This window comes from Molossus molossus, unplaced genomic scaffold, assembly GCF_014108415.1.
Source record: "Molossus molossus isolate mMolMol1 unplaced genomic scaffold, mMolMol1.p scaffold_m16_p_2, whole genome shotgun sequence".
NCBI classification, from domain to species: Eukaryota; Metazoa; Chordata; class Mammalia; order Chiroptera; family Molossidae; genus Molossus; species Molossus molossus.
In genome coordinates this window covers 52,499,604-52,506,235 of record NW_023425355.1, presented here as the reverse complement: position 1 = coordinate 52,506,235, position 6,632 = coordinate 52,499,604, and positions in this window count along the sequence as shown.

Sequence of the window (6,632 nt, the reverse complement as noted above, 5' to 3'; positions counted from 1 at the left end):
TGGAATACAGTTTGGGAAACACAGTCATTAAAAAATGGAGAATTACTTGAAAATATTTATAAAGATGACCAACATTTAGACTTAGAATTACTATTTTAAGCATCGCTGTATTATATCAAGTGATTGGAAACACTTGCTAGTTGAAGCAATTACTTTGTATGTACTTTAGCCCACACTTTGTGTTAAAAGTTAGGGGAGAGATGAAATAGGATGAATTGAGAATATGGAGAGAAATAAGATATTGCCAAAGCCCAGATATCAGATATCTCTGTCCCAGGGAAGGCAGCCTATTCAGGAGTCTCCAGAATGCCTTCATGAAAACCCCAAAAAGTTTTGAAATGAAACAAATTGATGGACTAGTAAAGTAAGTGACAATTAATCTTTAATGAATCCTATAATATTATAACACATAGATTAAAAATGGAGAATGTTTAAGGTTAAAACAAGATTATGAGGTCTGTAGAATAACAAACTAAATGTAGTACAGTTTTAATATTATCATTTAGATTATATCAGGGATTTCAGAATGCTCTAAAGCTATTTTTATAAACTTCTCTTCAGATCCCATGTTTGAAGAAAACTTCAGCAATGTCACAATTGTAGCCCAAGATTACACTTAAAAACTTATAAGAATATGGCTACATTTACTTTTTTTCAAAAGGAGCCTAGATTTTGTCACAATAACAAGGTAATATAATTAAATTGATCTTAAGTTTTAAAAATACTTATAATCACACAGTATTAGTTTAGTTTAAAACATCAGTCAGTAAACTACAGCAACAGATGACTGACCTTCTAGTTTCCATGAAAATAGGATCAAAGAAAATAAATTTATCTATTTTAATGGACTTCTGGTTCTAGCAGGCTATCGAAAACTATAAAACTAGATGATAAATTTAATGACTGAAAGAGGAAACATGGTATTGTTTTCTCTAGAGTAGCAGTTCCCAGAAGGAGGGGTTTATTTTATGAACTCCTCATGAGGACACTTAACACAGCCTGGAGACATTTTTGGTTGTCACAACTAGAAGTGGGTCGGGTTTGCCAATGGTATATAAGAGTTAGAATCAAGGATACTGCTAAGCATCATACCATACATTGTATAGCCCTACCCTAATGATGCCCTTTAAAAATTATCTAGCCAAAACTATCAAGACTAATTAGGTTGAGAAACCCTGGTTTAGAGGTTTGTGTAGTCTGTTTACTTCTTCATAACTAATGGTATTTTTAAAATACTGCCATTTGGTTGGGATATATTTTAATAGTGGAAAGACTAATATAAAATAGTGGCAAAATTCAGAGTTAAAATCAGATAATAAGTTCACATAATTGCTTTACCTTTATTTTTTTAATTTTTTATTTATTAATTTGTTTTTGTTACAGATGTTTCTCATTTTTCCCCCATTGACACCCTCCTCCCCTTTTCCCCCACCCCATCCCCAGCTTTGTTGTCTATATTCATTGGTCATGCATACATGCATGTAAGTTCTATAATTTATCTCTTCCCCTACAAGCCCCCCCCTCCTCTGAGGCTCGCCAGTCTATACCCCACCTCTATGTCTCTAGCATTCTTATACACCAATGATGAAATCACAGAAAGAGAAATTAAAAAAAAAAAGAACAATCCCATTTACCATTGCAGCAAAAAAATTAAGATACCTAGGAATAAACTTAATCAAAGAAGTAAAGGACCTATTCGCAGAAAACTACAGGTCTTTGAAAAAAGAAATAGAGCAAGATGTAAAAAAGTGGAAGCACATACCCTGTTCATGGATTGGGAGAATTAACATCATTAAAATGTCCATATTACCCAAAGCAATTTATAGATTCAATGCAATCCCCATCAAAATACCAATGACATACTTCACAGAACTAGAACAAACACTCCAAAAGTTTATATGAAACCAAAAAGACCCCAAATAGCCACAGCAATCTTGAAAAAGAAGAACAAAGTAGTAGAGATCACATTACCATATTTCAGGTTATACTACAAAGCCACTATAATCAAAAGAGCCTGGTACTGGCACAAAAACAGGCAGATAGATCAGTGGAACAGAACACAGAACATGGAAATCGACCCAAAACATTATACTCAATTAATATTTGACAAAAGTGGCAAGAGCATACAATGGAGTTAAGACAGCCTCTTTAATAAATGGTGTTAGGAAAATTGGACAGCTACATGCAAAAAAAAATGAAACTAGACCATCAACTTACACCATACAAAAGAATAAACTCAAAATGGATAAAAGACTTAAGTGTAACTTATGAATCCAAAAAAATTCTGGAAGAAAATGTAGGCAACAAAATCTCAGACATCATACGCAGCTTTGCCTTTAAATAGATGTGTGATTTTAATTAGGTTATAGGACCTCTGTATGTCTTAGTCACCTCTTTAAAAAAAAGAGTTTTGTGAGAATTAGAAAACTGTGAATATGAAAGTATTTAGCATGGTGTTTGACAAATACAAAATGTTCAGTGCATATTGTAAATAACTGAAATAAATATTAATTTATTTCTAAAACAAATACTATTCTATTTAAAGATTGTTATACAAACTGAAAAAAAAAATCATCTCAGTAATTTTATGCTAATTTCTTTGACACCTCAGGAGCAACCTTTAAAGATATATTATGGTGATCAAAGTCAAATGCTTTCAATGCTTTCTCAATAGTCATCAGTTGTATGAACTGTGGCATTTCTTATTAACAATAAGGAAAGCATTCATTTTCAGAGTAAAAACTTGTCTATATACAAATCACCATTTAAAAAAAATTCAAAAAAAGTTTTGCCTCCATTTATAATGTAATAAGAAAGGTAAGTGAAAGAACAAAACACCATTTGATAAATGGGTTTATTTGTGGTTTTAAAACTAGTTGTTTAGGATCAAATCACAAGAGGAACATTCTCAGGCAGAGATGCATTTTTATTTTTATTATACAGGTTTCAGGTGTACAGTTCTATAATACATCCTCTATATACTGTATTGTGTGTTCACCACCCCAAATAAACTGTTCTTCCATCACCACTTACTTCTCTTACTCTCTTTTACTCTCTCCACCCCCTTTACTCCTGCTAATAACCATACTGTTGTCTGTGTCTACAAGTGTTTCTTTTCCTTTCCTTTGCTAAATCCCTTCACTTTTTACAGGCTGAGATGCCTTTAGTTGCATAAAGAATGTGTGAGATTTGTCATCATAATCTCACATAATTAACTGAATTTAGAGTATAACAGAAAGTGATCAATAGCTGTGGGGAAATTTATTGTGGTTGCATTCCCTAAACAGCAAATAAAACTCTTTTTACAGTTGTATTGCCTACCCTTTGTGTTGCCTTTGTGTTATGGTACCCTGCATCTTCAGTGCAAATATTTGGGATTTCCTATCCATCACCAAAGTACAAATTTCATCAATATTTTCATTGCAAACATTTCCAATTATCATATAAACAAAGTTTTGGGTAACTGTGTTCCATGTCTTCTAGTTTATTTGCGTAATATCACTAACATGCTTTAACAAGTAATAGAAAAAAAAATTAATCATCCAGGCAGTCTGATAATTTTCATACAATAGAGTGATATTTATAATTTTATTTCTTGAGTGAATTGGTTGTTTTACTTTGAGCCTAGTTGAAAAGGACATATGCTGTTACAACTTGTTTAGAGAATGGTATGATGACACTCACAAACCGTTCTAGAAAGTATCTTCACAGAAAAGTATTTTCTATTCCCAATCTGCTCTCCTTTATTTGAAGACATCTATATGATAGATAACTCCAAAACTTATTGGGAGAGAAAGAAAAGCAATTTCAATAATTATTTGGTCATTAAAACAGAACATGCTTTAATAAAATTTTTATTTACATAAGGTAAAAGTCACAGCTCATATATTCAATCTTTGGTTTAAACTCTCATGACTAGCCCTGACTGGTTTTGTTCAGTGGTTAGAGCAGCGGCCTGTGGTCCAGTGAGACCCAGGTTCAGTTCCCACTAATGGCAAGTACCTCGGTTGCAGTTTGTCCCTGTCCCTGGTTGGGCCATGCGGAAGGCAGCCACTCGATGTGTCCCTTTCATGGCGATGTTTCTCTCTCTCTCTCTCTCTCTCTCTCTCTCTCTCTCTCTCTCTCTCTCTCTCTCCCCCCCCCAACTCTATCTGAACCAAAAATGGAAAAATGTCCTTGGGTGAGGATAAAATAAATAAATAAACTCTCATGACTATAACATAATGGGTTACCTGGAATTTACACAAAACTGTACTCTAAAAAGTGATGGCTGTGCACATTTTATGGTTAATATTGATTATATCTATAATTCTACAAAACTTCAGACCACAGGGAAAAGATCCATTACATTGACAAATCCACCCTTTAACAAAATGTTTTTGGGAAGACCTCTTAATAGGATCAGTTATGTATAACTAAGCCATTGGAGTAAGTGTTCAAACTCCACTGGCCCAAAATATTATTTCTGTGTTTGTCTTTACATCTACCTGACACTATAAACCCTTTATATATTTTTATTTTCCAATGAATCCAATGCATTTTCCAATGGTTTTACAGACTTGGATATACTGGTCTATGGTAGTTTTCAATCAATATCTTGCTTGTTATAAGTTATATAGATAAGATTTTAAAGAGATTCTAGAATAAATAATAGAAATACTTTCTAGCACTCTCTCTCTCTTCAAGCCATATGCTGTCTCATGTTTAAGAGAATATTGTATTGCATTAAAGCACTGCCTGCAATTACAGTTTAGAGAATGACTGCATTGTATGCTCCTTTGACATGCTGTTAATGTACCACATGTTATTATTTTCAAATCAGTGAATAAATGAAAAATTGATACACGTCAATAATTTTTAGTTGAGAGAGAACATACCTAAAAATAATGCTTGCACCATTGGGTAAATTTTGGAAGCCTATGAATCAAAAGAACAGTGACAGGAGTGATTAGAGGATAGAAGGGAATAAACAAGGTTATTTTGAGGCATATATATATATATATATATATATATATATATATATATATATAATGCAGATCAACTTATTTAGTATACATTTTGAAATCATGTTTGAAAACTTAAACTAGGGTCTATGGTAAGTAGCTATGCTTGTATGTAATATTTTTTTCTATTGTAATGTCTAATTATCTGAAAAACTAAAGGCTGTACATAACCAAGTTTTACATATTCACATATTATTCAAACCAAGCTCAAGAATCATTTCCTCCTGTTATTTAACATATGGCACTGGAATGTGAATAGTACAGGAGGGAGAGTTTTGCTTTTTCTTGTAAGTTGTAGGGAAATTCATACAAACGATGGGAAGTATTTATTTCAAAAATAAAACAATTTTATTTTTTAAGCAACAATATATAAATTAAACTTAAAAACCCCCCACTATAAGCAATTAGCGTTTGGGCACAATTAGATACCAATTCTTAACATGTATAACAGACTTTATTAAACCTTCTTATTTATTGAAAAATTCACTATGATATATGTTCAGTCATTTAAGAATGGTTAATCTTAGAGGTGAAATAATACCAATGCCGTTGGATTCCAGTAATGGTACAAAAATTGTGAAAATGGTCAGTCTGATGCTCACATAGTATAATTTGACCAGAAGATTAGCACCATCTAACTAAGTGTTGCATTTAAATTCTTACAATGGAGAGACAAAGTTATAATTAGGAAGAAATTACAGAACCATTACAAACACACACACACACACACAATCATAAAAATTTAAATATTAAAATTGTATCAGAGATCAAAAGAATATTTAGAATGTTTATGAAAATATTAAAACAAAAAGAAATATCCTGAAAATTTCTGTTTAATGCATGTATCAGAGAGCCCTACTGGGAGTAACTTTCTTTAGAATAGAAATTACTCATCCTTATGTGTGAGATATCATAAGTGCCCCACCCCAAGCACTCAGTGGGGAAAGGGATACCTCATTTCCACCAATAACAATATACCTTTAAATGGGTTTAAATTCAGAGGTGTGCTAGAGCTAGTTCAAATTAGTTAATGAGAATTGAATGGTAAACTTTCATGAAACTTGTGAACATGTTCCCATTATTTAAAATTTAATTATGTATAAGTGACCTCAGCAAAATGACACAGTAGACTATCCAAAGCAGCTGCAAGTCCTAATCCCTCTACAAGTAACACCAAAAAACAAACACTGACAGAACCAAATTAGTTGTAACTGGAGAAAAGACTCAAATGTTTACAGCAACTAAACAAACATTGAATCATAAAAGAAACAACTTAAGCCCTGACTAGGTGGATCAGATGGTTGCAGTGTCATCCCATATACCAAAAATAGGTTGTGGGTTGAATTTCCAATCAGGGAACCTACCTAGGTTTCAGGTTGAATCCTGGGTCAGGCACATATGGAGGGCAACTGATTGATATTTCTTTACACATCAATGCTTTTGTCAATCAATCTCTCTCTCTCTCTCTCTCTCTCTCTCTCTCTCTCTCTCTCTCTCTCTCTCTTCCTCCCTTCCTTCCTCTCTATAAAACATATCCTACCCTGGCCAGTTTGGATCAGTGGTTAGAGCATTGGCCCACCACCCGAAGGGTAACTTCCCATTCAAGGGCACATGCCTGGATTGCAGGTT